The sequence below is a fragment of the Sinocyclocheilus anshuiensis genome, unplaced genomic scaffold (genome assembly GCF_001515605.1).
Source record: "Sinocyclocheilus anshuiensis isolate Anshui unplaced genomic scaffold, SAMN03320099.WGS_v1.1 scaffold527, whole genome shotgun sequence".
Taxonomy (NCBI): Eukaryota; Metazoa; Chordata; class Actinopteri; order Cypriniformes; family Cyprinidae; genus Sinocyclocheilus; species Sinocyclocheilus anshuiensis.
Window position 1 is genome coordinate 510,110 of NW_015548227.1, and position 311 is coordinate 510,420.

Genomic DNA, 311 nt, shown 5'->3' on the forward strand with positions numbered 1-311 from the left:
AGACAGACAGACAGACAGACAGATAGATAGATAGATAGATGGAACGGCAGACAGACAGACAGATAGATAGATATAACGGCAGACAGACAGACAGACAGACAGACAGATAGATAGATAGATAGATAGACAGAACACTAGACAGATACATAGATAGATAGATAGATAGATAGATAGACAGACAGACAAACAGATAGATATAGATAGATGTCAGACAGACAGACAGACAAACAGATAGATAGATAGAAGTCAGACAGAGAGACAGACAGACAGACAGACAGACAGACAGATAGATAGATAGATAGATAGATAGA